At 39.7% G+C, this 15,174-nt stretch overlaps 1 long non-coding RNA gene across 1 annotated transcript; it reads right to left on the bottom strand.

The window, feature by feature from the left end:
- Window positions 1–633: 633 nt before the first annotated feature.
- Window positions 634–14,944, bottom strand: LOC148214565 (uncharacterized). The gene is made up of 3 exons (XR_015797793.1): window positions 14,887–14,944; window positions 2,483–2,691; window positions 634–658 (listed from the first exon to the last, which is right to left on the bottom strand). It is a non-coding gene; the product is annotated as an uncharacterized LOC148214565 (long non-coding RNA).
- Between the last annotated feature and the right edge of the window lie 230 nt (window positions 14,945–15,174).

Below are 15,174 nucleotides of genomic sequence, written 5' to 3'. Positions count from 1 at the left end.
CTCAAATAGCTTGATAGTGTGCAGAGTTAGTGCAGCATGTAATACAAGTCAATGGGAAAGGGGGGATCCTGGACAGGAACATGGCTGGATGAAATGGGATTCCTGCACACTTCCACATGTTTGATAGGAAGGTCAGTTATGTATGAATAACGAACACAGAGAATATTAATTTCTGGGAACATTCTTGCACCAACGCTTTATTGTATGAACTAAGAGTATGAGTCACTCGGAGCATAGAATAAATTTCAACCTGCTTTTCTTTTTAAAAGATTGCATTGTTGCTGAATCTATTCACTTACCAGATGCCTCTTGTGCTTTTGCTTCTGTGATAAAATTGGCAGGGGAGGGTCACTTCTACTGAGTGCCCTTTTGTACTTTTGTGGGACTAGGGAAGAAAGATAATTCTGGGTCCTGCTGGCAAGCAAAGCAAGAGATATAACTGTGCATACAATGCACAGTTATGAAACAGTTTCTGCTTCAATCAGAGTTGTCAGCTACCCTTGCCAAAATTACATCTCTTTCTGGCCTCTGTGATGCTCTCCTGGTCTCCACTTGTCATTTTGAACTTACCCCATTTTGCAATCCTTGGCAATCACATCCTCATTTCTTCCCCAAGCCCATGATGGAAATATGTCACCCGATATCAAAGGAAACTGCTCTGGCAGATAAAAGTAGGAATAAAAATATGATCACAAGCAATTGTCCACCAAACTGGCTCTCCAAACCAACCTTCTTGGCTGATCTGCTGCCAAATGTACCATGAAATCAGATAAATATGCTTGAGCAAGATCTGCAAAAAAGTACCCATGGATTAACTCTTGGTATGTCATATTCTTCAAGTAACTCCTCCTCCAATTCTATTTTACACATATTTTCACATTGCACATCTCTGGAGTATCTTTAAACCTCTCCTCTTCCTCCTCCTCCTCCTCCTTCCCCTCCTCCTCCTCCTCCTCCTCTTGAGAAAGTCAAGAGCAGTTGTAGGGTATTTTGTGTGCAACTCTTTAAAATTTGCATTGTCTTGCAATTTCTCATGCCCGTTCTCAGAGTCATGGCTCAAAGGTTGAGCAAGCAGACAGCACTGTAATTCCATCTGCAATATTTTGAGAGACAGCTGGGAAAGAACTTTACTTAAAATATTGCCAGTCAATGTAGACCTTTTTAAACTGGTGGGAATATTTTAGGATTTTGAAAACCAGCTGTGAGCGCTATTGGAAAATGACTGCTAGTGGTCTTGCCCATTTACAAAATGGTTGCCATAACTAGGCACAAAGCAGTGATTTACAAGAATGTTACCTCCAGTCCTTTCTAGACCCCCTCCATAGCGTATTCCCATCTATCATTTTCATTTTTTACTGAGGCCGAAATATATTCTGAAAAATAAAAATGATGCTGGAACCTTATACTTTGCTGAGAGACCAAGCCAGTTCCCCCCCCCCTTTTTTTTTTAAAAAAGGCCAAAACTTTTTTCAAGATTTGAAAAGTCTGGTAAGATTTGGTGGGTGCCAAAATATGTATGTGTAAGCACCTTGAGAGTTATGTTGTGGGCACCAGATACAGAACTAGATCTATCAATAGTCCAGCTTGGCATGAAATAACCTGCTAAGGACTTTTGGGATTTGGGAGCGCTCTTCTTGTGTGCATGCATGTCTTCAAATTTGTACCCCAATTTTCTCATCAACTGAATTCTCAAGGCAGCTAAAGAAGTGAAGAGTCCCTTGAGTTGTGCTCAACTCTTGGTGACCTTATACATGCAGTATTCTTGGCAGCATGAAGGAAGTCATTTGCGATTGCCTTCTTCTGAAATGTTCTTCAATTCCCCAGTCCAGGCAACAGTTCCAGAAGTCCCAGGCCGTCCCTCCACCCCAGGACTAATCAGATCCAACCCCACTTAGCTTCTAAGCCCCAACTAAAATGTAAGGTTAGAAATCTCTTTCTATAATGTATGTTTCATTATTCAAATGTATGTCCAAGAGAAGAGGAGAAGGTTGACTTTACAGACTCTCCTATACTGTATATAGAAGCAAGCAGTTTTCTACTTCAGAAAAGCTTTGCTCACTATTTTTGTACAGATGCCTGTTTCTCTTGATATCCAGCTCCCCCCTTTTCATATGTGGTTGCTGGCATGGCAAAAACGGGGCTTCCTTTTACAAGCAGATCTAGAAGCTAGCAGCAATGGCCAGAGCAATGAGGTTTGCAGTCTCCAGAAAAGGCAATTCCTGTTCCTTTCTGTGCATACACTGGCACAGGAAATATCTACAACCAAGAAATGTTAAGGTGTCAGTTTTGCCCATCCAGCTCTTTTCACTTGTTCTTTCCTTCCAGACAGAAGTGATGAATGATAGGTCTGGATGGTGATAATACCTGAAATCATTTGAATTATGATATCTGAAAACATCTGGATTCCAACAGCAAGAGCATTGACACTCACCAAGGAAGCCAAGCTGAGCCCCAAAGGGAGAAATGTACTGACTTTTCTCACCCTGCCATAGACGTGACGAGATGGTGCTCCAAAACTCTACATTTTTTTCACCAGAGGCAACATTTCAGTGGCTTCAGGTTTTGTTGGTAGATCGTACGTTCCCACTCGCATTCCAGCTGTCTTTTTGTGGAAAGCTGATCCTCTCATCCTACTTTAAACTCACAGAGTGATGTCTTCAGCCTCCTTTTTCTTTCTGAGGAGTGAAATATCTAAAAAAACAAAACAAACTTTCTGTCAGGATTTTGTGAGCAGCCCATCGTTTTTGATACTTTAATCCATAAATAAACATTCATTCCTTTGAACGTCATTAAGTTGGATGTGTCTTCCCTGTACCATGCTCCAGCTTTCTAATCGGTTCGATATATATAGGGATCATTTTGCAATTAATATCCCTTTCTAGGAGTGCTGGTGGTCTAAAGCACATGGCGTCGATGCCCAAATGGAAGTAAATAGACATGCTGTGTATACTAGCAATTTCGGATCGAGAGGAGACGTTTCATTCTAAACAAAGAAGCCAAAAAATTTTTTTGAACCAGAGGTGTTGCCAGTACAATAAGAGTAATTTCTACCAGTGCGAAATTTGTTCTTTTACTCAGGGTGTACTCTGTGGCAGCAATATATCTTATTATCAGATCCTAACCTTCCAGCTGTTTCCTTTTCTTTTTTGGCCTGAATGGAAATATATTCCGGTTCTTGAAAATATCAATTTTGTGTAGCGGGGTGATTAAGAAAGTGCCAGTGGCTATTGATTCTTTGTAGCATAATTAATATGGAAGAGACATGAATGAAACTGGAATACACTGGTCAAAGTAGTGAAGCTCTTTAAGATGACGGGCTACACCTAAAGACCCCATTCTATTGGCAATTGCAGTCATGAAACTCATCAGCTAATTGTGTTAAGTGATTTTGAGAATAAAACTGTACTGGATTAAAGCAGAATTGGGCAATTTTTCCAGGACCCACATGCCACTATACAATCTCATAAGATGACCCACACAGCTTCATCTCTAAATTGTCCAAAATCTCATGAGATTGCTAGATGCATCATAGGGTGACTTGCTTTGATTTGATCCTGGCAATAATTTACTTATACTTTTTATTAATTAGAAAAGATAAATATCGTGTCCTTTCTTCCAGAGCTCAGAACAACATTCCCTTCTGTATTTTCCCATCATATATATATATATATATATATATATATATATATATATATATATGAATGAATTGAATGAATGAATGAATGAATGAATGAATGAATGAATGAATGAAAAATACAGAAGTAACTAATAAAGAAACATATATAAAAAATTCCGCTCTCACCCCTATGGGTGGTACGTGTCTTCCTCAATCTCGGGTCCTCTACCAGAGGCCTGGGAGTTTGAGGGTTCTGCAGAGTATCTTAGCTGTTCCTAGCACTGCACTCTTCTGGACAGAGAGCTCGGATGTTGTTCCTGGGATCTGTTGGAGCCAGTCTCCCAGTTTAGGAGTCACGGCCCCAAGTGCTCCTACCACCACTGGGACCACTTTGGCCTTTACTTTCCACATCCTCTCTATTTCCTCCTTCAGGCCCTGGTACTTCTCCAGCTTCTCATACTCCTTCTTCCTGATGTTGCTGTAACTTGGCACTGCTACATCTATCACTACTGCTGTCTTCTGGTCCGGGTTGTAATGTGGAGTTGGTCTATCTCAGGTTGTGAGAGCAGCTTCCTCTTCACTATGTTGAAGCTCTGGGTAACAAGTTGTTTCTCAGTTAGTGTGGATGTAGGCCTTCTGTCTATCCATAGTTCCCTCAATTCTAAGTTCTCTTGTCTCATCCATGTATGGTTTGTTTCAGTAGCCCACTTAACATCAGATTGTCCTGGTTCCCCAACATCTAATGCGGACCTTGTTAATCCGGGTGACGTCCGAGCCGACATGACTCTCTTAGTTTGTGTCACTCTCATATCTGAGGTAGGCCGGGGAAGCGTTAGGGGGTCTTTGCCCAAGGACCCCTACTGGTAAGGTAGGTACCAGCCGGGATTTGAAACCCGGTCTCCTGCATCAAAGGCGGTGTTCTAACCACTACACTATCCAGCCACTTATATATATATATTTAAAAGAATAAAAACAATACAAATTTTACAATTTTTTTCAGCCTTCTGAGGCTAACACAAACCCACACAGAGGTTTTACTAGGGTAGGGTAGAGTAGGCTTCTTTATTAGTTACAGTGTAATCAGAAGGGCCTGGGAATCTCTGTTTTATCCACTATCTCCATTACCTCAGCCATATCTCGTCACCCGGCCACTAGATCCTCATTTTGACCTCTTCACAGTAAACCATGCACCAGCCTCCAAAAACACTAGGGAAGAAGCCAGAATAGATCCTCATTAAACAGCCAACTCATTTTATTACTACAGGAAGTGTTGGGCTCCATGAAAGATCTCTAGTAAGGAAAGATTCTAAAAGATGAGAGACAAGGTTTGGAGTGTGATACCTGTACCTTGTCAGCCTCCAGACCTTCTGTGCCTGACTACAATAAAAACTTAAAAGATGATGATGATGATTGCTCCACTTTTCAGCTAAACATGGATTTGAATGCTGCTTTCTCATGGAAGGCACTTCTAAGTGAGAACTCTGCATCAGTTTGAAAGTAGTTCTGTGATCCTGATGCAGCTGCATTTAAGAGCAGATTTTTTTTTTTTTTAAATTTCTGGATGAGTCTCATTGCATTTGAAACTAAAGTAAGGGGAGTAGTAGAGTATTTTCACTGAAACAGTGTAATTGCTTACAGGAGGTCCCGTGTGCAGGAGCTTTTCCTCACCCCATGGATAAACTTCAAGCTAATTGTGAGAAATTTGAGGGTAGAAAAGATTATGCTGTGAAACTGCCTGTGATATGCAATCTTATTTCCTACTTCACTCTGAACATTTTAGTGGTCTAACTAAAATCCACCAAGCTTTTCATGAAGTGGATAGGACCTTCTTTCCCATCTGGGGTGGTTTGTCTACTAAAATTATTCATATGTGACTTTACCGGACTCTTATACTTCTGTAATAAATGATTAACTTGTATATATTAGAAGTTGTATAACTTGTATATATATTTATTCAGTAATAAATGATTAACTTGTATATATTAGAAACACTTCAGATTCTATGATGCTATGTTTTTTTTTTCACACTGGTAAGCATAGTGAATCTCCTGCTATGTGTGCATTTATTGGATGAAGTACCAGTTCTGAAGTTTCAATTTTATATGTATGTGTAGATGCTCCTTTCAGGGAGAATTAATTAACTATGTGTGGATCACTGTAATTCAGTTAATCCTTTTTACTCTAAGTAAAAAGCCATCAACTAGTATTTTTTAAATTTAGTAAAGATGATGATGATAATAATAATAATGATAATAACATGAGAGTAATAAAAAATAAAAATATAGAAGGAATCGTATCAGCTGTATGTAGTTACCATATTTTTCCGTCAATAAGACGCCCCCATGTGCAAGACGACCCCTACTTTTCCAACCCAAAATTAAGAAATCAATATTTTAAAGATAGTGCAGAACACATTTTTATTTAGTAATTAGTTAACATTGACCTGATACACTCGGTGGGAGGAGGTCCAAACCGTCTCTCTGCAGCTCTATTTCCAGGCTCTTTTGCATAACTGATTACATTCAATCACGAGTGAAACTGCTGATAGCTTGTCTCTGAAAACAGACTTCCTCTAATTGGTTTGTTCAGCATCAGCTGATGTCAGTTACATAAGGCTCGTGATTGGAGGAAGTCTGTTTGCAGACTCAAGCTATTTCACTCGTGATTGGAGGCTAGAAATAGGAGGAAGCCCGTTTGCAGAGACAAAGTATGGGCAGTTTTGCCACCACACGGTTCTCTCCTCGGCTGACTTCCTTGAATAAGACACCCTTCAATTTTTAGCGTAAGGATTTTAGAAAAAAGTATCGTCTTATAGTCGGAAAAATACGGTAATTAAGTTATTCTCCTGGCCATACCTAATTCTTTGTCCTAGTTATGTCTTTTTTTTTGGATTTTGCATTAAAAATTAAGCTTGGCCTTCAATTCACCCCAGAGTAAAGCACTTTTGCATCATAGTTAGGAGAAATTGTCCTTATGTGCTAACAAACTTCCAGAAAGCTGATATATAACTATGGATATTCGGTTAACCTGCCTGTTAAGCGATCATAATCTGGGCTGAAAACATCTGGATGACCACTAGGTGAGAGCAAAGAGTTAACATTGTGATATCTCTTTACTGCTAGCTAATGGTTATCTGGATTTTTGCGGTCAATGTAGGATAGTCCTACTAATATAAAGGGCAGTCTGGATGCAATAAGAGATGGCAAGCAGACATCTGCTGCGCCTTGTGGTCTACTGCTTGCAACAGAATTTTCATCCTGTCTTATGAGATCATTGACCCTGAATCACAATTTATTTCTCTTAATTATCTATTACTACAATCTATATGGCTGCCCACTTGACACACAGTTCTGGGTGGCTAACAATCCATTAAAAATACCCCCCCCCCACACACACACAATTCCCTGCATGTACCCTCATTTATACAGTCTTCCCCTTTATGTCCTTTCCTCTGTTCTCCTTGGTTTTAGAGAAGTTCTCCCGAAAGTTGGTATGTGTGCTTGGCATGGTCTGCTTGTGACCCTTCTGAAGAGACCTTATTTGAAATTATAATCTTAATTTAGGGAATTGTGAGAAAAACTGAATTAGACTAGATAACGTGAAGCCCTTTGGCCAAGTTAGTGTTTTCCTAGGGGGACGCAGTGGCGCAGCGGCTTAATGACGCTGAAAGTTGCTGGCCAGAAATGGTCGACGCTTCAGCGGTTCGAGTCCAGCCTTCGCATTAGCAGGGTGAGCTCCTGTTTCCTCCTCAGTTCCTGTCAACCCAACAGGTCGAAAACTCACGTGAGTAGATAAATGGGTACTCTCACTCCGGTGGGAGGAAAAATGCTGGCGGCGCCTTGCAAAAAGGAGTTGGGAGCAGTTGCCGGTAAGCGCGAAAAACCGCGCGTGCCCGAAAAGGGCGTGAAGCAACGGAAACCCCGCCTCCTGCACTCGCCAGCTGGGCTCTGCCCTAGGAAGGAGGCTCTGGCAAACCACTTCTGAAACACCTTGCCTTGAAAACTGCAAAGGACTCGTCCAAAAAAACACTGCAGAGTCGGTAACGACAGCGCAGATTAAAAAAAAAAAAAGTGTTTTCCTACTGGGGTGGTGGAATAATTTCAACTTAGCTGGTCAGATCAACTGAGCTAATGAACATTATTGCAGGGAAATTGATTATCCCACCTATCTTGCTTGGTGAGCTAGTGAGAAAAGGAGGAGGTTACAGAGTATCTTAAATGTTTAATGTCCTGTGTTTCTTGCCAAATCTGTTGCTGAGAGATAGCTAAATAAATGGCCTGAAGTGGCTTTGCCATCGCTTGAAATGCAGCATTCAAAAGATGGCTATAATATCAAGAGAGATGTCGACACAATCCCTGCCATCAGTAATGTAAATAATATAATCAGTGCAAGAGAATGATGAGAATTGCTACAAACGTTGATTGGACAATTCTCAGAAACATTTTTTCTGGATGTGTATTAACATTATTTAAAGAGAAGGCAATAGGAACTCAAAACAGCACTTAGTCCTAATCAATGAGGCCAAATATTAGGGGGAAAATATGATAAATATGATAAATAAATAAATAAATAAATAAATAAATAAATAAATAAATAAGTGTGTGTATACAGGAAGTTCTACACTGAAGTGAAAACAATTTGAGCAAAAGTTGAACCTTTCTGGTGAAAATATTCTCACCCCATAACTGACTTTACTGTAGCGGTAGAGGGAGATGGAGGTCTTCTGAAGATATACTCAGGAAGCTAGGAGTTAGTACTGCATACAGGTGGATGATCCTTCATACTTCCCAGTCATAACTTGTGAAAGCAAAGATGGCTAGTCCTTTGGCAGTCACTTCCCTGCTTTTGAAGATATTTTTGGAATATCCAGAAGCAAAGGGTGGCCCTTTTCACTGAACATCTTTAACTAGGTCAATGATAAACTCAGTTGCTGCATTTGTACAATGGAATATGTGCTACTCAGGAGGAGAACACCTAGTTGAAGAAGTCTGATGAAAATCAAGTGAACTAGCTGGAAAATTAGAAAGGAATTAGCATGGTGCCTACAATTGAGTAAAGCCAGGGTGATGTAGTGCTTCAGATGTCAAACTAAAAGCATGGAGCCCCAGGTTCAAGTGTACCCTCAGTCATTAAAGTTCACTAGATGCCTCTGGGACAGTCAATTCTTTCTGACAAGTTTGTTGTGCTTTGTATGAGAATAGAACTGAAACTACTATGTACTGTACACTTGAGTTCTGGAGGAAAGGTGGGATATCAACTCGATGAGCACAGAAATAAACAATAAATTAGAGAAGATTTTATTCAGTTAAAGAAACTCTGGAGGAAGACCATTATAAAGTTCAGATTAATGCATTTGACACTTGTGAGATCACCAGCAAATGGAGAAAATATTAATGGTGAAAGCATTTGGAGAGGATAATCAGATAACAGTATTACAAGACAAACCATTTAATGCATGTTGGTAAATCTTAATTAGCTCTCCATCTATATCTGCTGCACAGCAGACAGTCCTCTATTTGAAGGCACCTTGATTTGAAGGTCTCATTAGTTATTTGGCAGTAAAATCATGAGATAGTTGAGTAACAGGGATTTGGAATTACAATTATCTGCTGGATAACAGACCGAGAAAGTAGATCAGTCACATTTTATACAGTAGTTTTATCTATCTTGTTGGCAGCTAGAGGCTTCTGGGTACTTTTGTGGGTTTTTTTTTTTTTTTTTGCTTCTCTAAAATGTATTTATTTATGAACATTTTTTTTATAGTGCTCCAATCTAAGGTCTCTAAAATGTTCCCGGAATTAAGCTGTATTTTGACTTAGCACCATTCCAAGGGCAGTCAGAGAGGAACATGAAAAAAAAGTATATCTTTTTAAGGAAGAAAAAGAATGAACTTTTTTTTTTTTTTTGCTTCTTTTCCCATCCACTTTGAAGTGAAAAGTTCCTTTAGAAGAAGTTTTAGCTCAGGGCTAGCATTAAAAATTAGATATTACAAGTTGTATGTTTGAATTGCATCAACTGTATTTACCTGAAAGGAAGATAACTCTGAATTTAAGACCCCCCTCATTCAAAAGGAAGATTAGATAGAAAAATACTTGTCTGTCTCCATTACCGGTTTCAGGAAATCTAAGATTGCTCTCCAATATTAAAAATAAAGTTTTCGGGAAACCTTCTTTTTTTCTTTTCAAGAAATAGAATAGTACAAAATTCATTCAAAAACCAAGAATCTAGAAATATCTGTTCTTTCAAGAAAGGAGGAACAATTGCAATCTACCTATTAGCATGCTGAACTTCTGACTGCAAGTGTACATATGTTTTGTAATAAGGATCAGAGGAGAAAAGATGCTTTTGTTTAACTTGCAATTCCCATCAGCACTAGACTGTTCTGGTAATGTCAGTGTTCTCCCTTGATTACCTAAGGCTGACCTTCTATCATTCCCAGCCCACTTACTAAACATTTGTATTCTGGAAAACAATCTGTTTTTCTAGGTTAATTCAATGCTAGCCTGGTGTGTAAACTTTATTGCACTCTCTCTCCTCCTTTTAAAAAGATGCGCTCAAGTGAGATCCTATCCCTGACTGGTTATTGGTAAATGTCTGTATTTTAAAAGGGAAAATCAGGGTTAAACTATTCTGCACCTCCAATGAGGTTGATCACTGTCTTGACAAGACACTCTGTCAGTACAGCAAGGGCTGAGTCTCACAATGAGTCCTTAATATGGAAGGGTTGAGAGATAGGTTTCCAGTGATGGATGGGGACCATCCATTTGCCATGTGGAGATGAAGATGACAAGAGCACCAGCCTTTCCTCTGTGAAATTTTGGCGAATATAACTCACCATGGATGTATATATATGCATGTTGGGAAGAGAAGTGTTCCTGCAGGGAAGCACGTGGAGAGAGATATATAGACATTGGCCTTCATTCTCAAAGGTCAGGAGATCATTAACTATCTCTGGAGGGAGCCAGTGACCAGGCGGGGAATGGTAAGATAAATATTTACATTACTGTGACTCCTCTTGCACACTCGCTTTAGCTGACAGGAACTCTGCCCATAAATAATACTATGGAATATCCTGCAGAGGAAAACAGGCAACTACAACATGTTGCAACAGGCCTCTTGCTGCTAAGCTCCATCACATGGGCATGCAGAGATGTGTTTTGTAATGGGAATTGCTAAGCAAAAGGGTTGTAAGTCTGGCAGAACTGCAAATAAGTAACTCTAGCTGGAAGGGAGGGAGAAATGAGCCGAAACAAAGAAGGAACTAATGCCGTGCCAAAATTGGCCTGGCACTTTTTCAAAGGTTTTCTCTCTTTGTAAAAGAGGCTTCTGTTTTTCCACCTTATTCTTGGGATACTTTCCATTTCCCTGGGTGTTAAGTTTGAATTTACTTTATGGTTGGAAGTGGATGATGATACTACTGTTAGCGTCATTTTTTGGTGCACATCCTTTTTATAACTGTGAAGCATCCTGACTTTCCACCTTTGCAAACTGAAAAACTTACTGGAAGAAGTCACCTTCTCATCTCTTTGGGATTTAACTGAAACATGGGAAGTCAAGGAGATTGCAGACTGATGGACACAAGATGTGCTCCTTGGCCACCATCTACAAGAACACTACCAAGAGAATTTCACTGAAACTCTATTCCCCTTTGAAAATAGATAAAAATAAACCATCATTTGTTTGATAATAAATCAGAAGAATCACCTTTCTTGAAACTGAATGAGTATGATAGCAGAAAATGTTGGAGAAATTTTCAGCACAACGCTTTAAGAAACGACTCCCTGATTTTATGGATATTTGCTAGAAGGAGCTTCTAACATGACTAGCTGTAGTATCTGAGCAATCTTTCTTCCATTCCTTGGCAGGGTAACAGTTGGTGGCCACGGCTGCTGACAAACCCATCAGCACGTTGGTGAATTACTTAGCCACTGCACCCACCAGTTGCATTTGGACAACCATCTGCCATTTTAAGATTCCTGTAATATGTTAGGAGGCTATGGGAAACTCAATGTAGAAGAGTTTCCTAGGCTTAGATGTTGTTGCCATGTCATCCAGTGAATGGGAGACAAAACAAGTGCAATGCAGGGGGAATCAAGGAGAAGTTCAATAGTGGCATGGCCTGGTGGCAACCTTGCATGATGTCCTGTGGGGTGTATCTCAAGATAAGAGACTTAGGAACACAATCTTAAAAGCCCTAGTCTCCACAGGGATCCCATGTCATAGTATCATTATGCAAATTAAGCAACTGTGTAATCAGAGTGGTTATGTCATGATCACATGCATCACTTACCTCCCCATGCCCCCTGTAGACACCGAGACACCAATGGTGGCCTCTTCATTGTCTTAGAACAAAGTTGAGCCACTGTTGGCTCCAGGGTTTTTTGCAGTCTCAAAGCTTTTTTTAACTGCCAAATTTCACTTTCCTTCCACTTTGAGGTAGAAAACAGACAAGGACCATACTATAAATCTATTTTATAATATAGCTTAAAAAAAAGAAAAAGAAAATCTAATTCTTTGAAAAAAGCAGAAAACTGGCCTTATACAGTTATATAATCTACTCCTGCTCACTGAGGCTGTCCCCTCCCCAAAACATGAACACAACCATCAAGATAAGGTTTGTCTCTATCCTAGAAGAAAGAATCAATTCATCTTCTATCCCAGTTCCCTCCCTCCCTTCCTTCCTCTCCAGCCTTTCTAATGGGAACTCAAGATGTCATACAAGGGAAGTCTTCCATAATTTTATCCCCACAACAACGCAGAGGTTGATCTGAGAGAGAGAGAAACTGGTCCAAGGTCACCCAAGTAAACCCCAGGGTAACGTAGGGACTTAAACTTGGCCCTTCCCACTCCAAATCATCCCACTGTGGTACTTTAGTCTCATCTGACATGCATATTTTAAAAAAAAGTTGAAGCTTTTCTCCCCAGCAAGGAGCTGAAGTAATAAAACCTCCCTTTTCACTTACCTGATTTTTGCCTGTCCCATTTCTCTCAATTTAAGACAAAACAAAGGGCTAATAATTGAAAAAGTGGGCAGCCCTGTTGGAGGTCTTTGTGAAATGGCACTTGGGACCTGTGTCCTCTCCTCTCTGTTGTCTAAGGCTGCTCATTCTTTTCCATACATCCCTCTTCAACTATAGACTTTAGCCAGGACCTGCTGCTGGAATGATAGAAACCTCTAAAACAAGTTGATAGTTCTAAAGTGGAACATTGCCTGCCAGCATTTGTTGGGGTTATAATTGTAGGGGTGGAGTAAGGGGAGAGAAGATTGAACTCTCATCTTTGTTTTTAATTAATTCAGCCACCAGTTTCATTCCAACATGTCACACGTTAGAAATAAAAAGCTTCTTGTATAAATAATCAGAGAAGAGGAGGGGGAATGGGAAGTTTTTCTCAATTAGTAAGGGAAAATATTTTAAAGAAGAGACACACATAGAGAAAAAGGGAAACATAAATTCCTAATGCTGCCCACATTCTCAAGGTAGAGGTGTTCTTTCTCCTAATCTAATGCAAGTTAATTGATTTGTTCAATACAAAAGTTTAAGGAACCATAAGGAAAAAAAACCCTCAATACATAATTTTGTGATGCTACTTTCAAGGAATATAAATACCATTGGCTCTGTACACATTACACACAACTCCATAGTTACCTGAACCATGGTATATTGAATTAACTAAACTAGTTGCCTAGATGCCGATACCATGGTGGACTGTAATAGCAATGGTTGGATTTTCACAGTACAATGAAGGACTTATTAGCCAAACACATTTTAGACTAGTGTCTTGCACAACTGAAGCTATTGTCTTTGACTGTAGTAGCAACTGTCATTTTGTCTATGATGACTCCATGAGGGGAGAAAATTGTCAATGCCTGAAACCACCATGCGGATCTCCAAGAAAAACCATCAGGATTTCCATTTCTCTTATAGCTCTTACTGGGCCCCATTTTTGCCAAGTGCCCCTAGTTTTCCATGTACTTTAGTGTGCAACAGACTGGGATAATCCTAAACTTTGGATACATTTCAATAGATTTACCCAAAAGGCTTTTGAGATTGTTACTACTGCCCTACCAGGCCACCTCTGGTTCAGAATCCAAATGATGGATTCATGGCTGGCTTTGACCTTGTGGCCAAGGGAAGGATGTCTTATCTTAAGAGAAGATGCCTGGAAAAATGTCAAAATATCTCATAAAGATTACTGGAACTCTTTGGGGGCTAGAAATATGCAGAACAAACTTCCCATGACTGAGATTAGTGACATCTGGCTTGTATAGTGTTATTTTAAAAATATATTGTTTTGTTATTTGTTTACTTATTGAGTTTTAATATATTGAGACTTTTATTTCATTCATTCCCACATTCTCAAAGGGAAGTGCCTGGAGAAGGGAAGGAAGCTACTAGTTGGGCGTGAGCTGTATTTGCTATTTTATATAGCATTCATCCTATCAGCCTTTGTGAGCAATGGTTGAGGGCCATCTTCAGGTTAGCAAATGTTTTTTATATTAGAATAAATTAAATGAAGATTAAAATACACATATGTGTGTAGCTAAACTGCCATTCTGTGTCTTGGAGGAAGAAAAACAGAAAAAAACTGATGGAGCAGCTGTTCAACTAGAAATTGGGTTGGAATGTGGAAGCTTTCAAGACAAGAGCTAAGAAAGACTCATGTATTTTCTATAGGTTCTCTGCTTCCCATCCTTCCCTCACCCCACTTATTTCACTGCTGCATACGTCTTGATATACCTTCAACTGAGAAATCAAAGGTGGGCAAACATGCTAGACTGATGAGAATGTCCCACTGGAGAAAGCTGAGATAATAATATTTTAGGTAATTTATGTAAGTTGTCTTAAGCTGTTTCTTCTCCTTCTCCTTCTCCTTCTCCTTCTCCTTCTCCTTCTCCTTCTCCTTCTCCTTCTCCTTCTCCTTCTCCTTCTCCTTCTCCTTCTCCTTCTCCTTCTCCTTCTCCTTCTCCTTCTCCTTCTCCTTCTCCTACTCCTTCTCCTTCTCCTCCTTCTCCTTCTCCTCCAGAAATGCAGTTAAAAATGTTATTACTAACAGTAAATCTCCTACATGTACTAATTTGTAAACAACACACAAAGAAGATGTGCTCTTGGCATTTTCTGCAACAGTGATGATTCTAGTTCCTCTGTAAAACTATATACTTACAAAAGAACATTGAAAATAGTCATAGCAACTAAGCCCAAAACAACACTCGACAGGATTGATCAAAGTCAAAGCACCCACTTGGCTTTGCTAAAATAAGAAAATCATACCCCAAAGACTCATCAAGTACAGCATTCTTTTCCCAACTAGATGTCTCCAGAAGGTCCACAGGCACATAATGAAGGCACTAGCACTCTCCTTCTCCTATTCCCCAGCAAGTTGACTTTGATCCTGGATGTCCTGCTTAGGTCAAAACTTTACCTTGTCGGTGACCAGGTAGTTAACCATTAATCATATTATAGTTTAAATGTTGTTTGAACCCAAATTCTTGCCATTTAGAAGATCACTTTGTATTTGTAGGAAGTAAGTCCAAGAAGATGTCCTTCAAGGACTAGGTG

This window comes from Python bivittatus, unplaced genomic scaffold (assembly GCF_059951505.1).
Source record: "Python bivittatus isolate LINGU-HERP-01145 unplaced genomic scaffold, Pbiv_v1 ctg000610_np1212, whole genome shotgun sequence".
NCBI classification, from domain to species: domain Eukaryota; kingdom Metazoa; phylum Chordata; class Lepidosauria; order Squamata; family Pythonidae; genus Python; species Python bivittatus.
The sequence above is the reverse complement of the archived record's forward strand: the minus strand, read 5'-3'. Positions and strand labels throughout refer to the sequence as shown.